We start from the raw sequence: 278 nt of genomic DNA, 5'->3' as shown, positions 1-278 counted from the left end.
AACCAACGAAATTTTAATTTAATTCTTTTTCCCCTTATTGAAAAATTAAAAATTTAAATTTCTGTTATCTTTTCTCCTCATTAAACCCTTTTTCTTAAAATTTTCACAACCCTCCATTATTTTAATAGGAATTATGTTAAAAACGTGTTCATTAAAGATTAAAACCCCTTTAAAAATGATTTTGCCAAAAAACAATATGTAATTTTTAAAAGGGGGTGAGTTTACCACTGGAATTAAAACCCTTTTAATCCCTTTTTTAGATTTTATTAATTAAAAAA

The sequence above is a fragment of the Penaeus monodon genome, chromosome 25 (assembly GCF_015228065.2).
Source record: "Penaeus monodon isolate SGIC_2016 chromosome 25, NSTDA_Pmon_1, whole genome shotgun sequence".
Classification (NCBI taxonomy): domain Eukaryota; kingdom Metazoa; phylum Arthropoda; class Malacostraca; order Decapoda; family Penaeidae; genus Penaeus; species Penaeus monodon.
Note: the sequence above shows the minus strand (reverse complement) of the source record.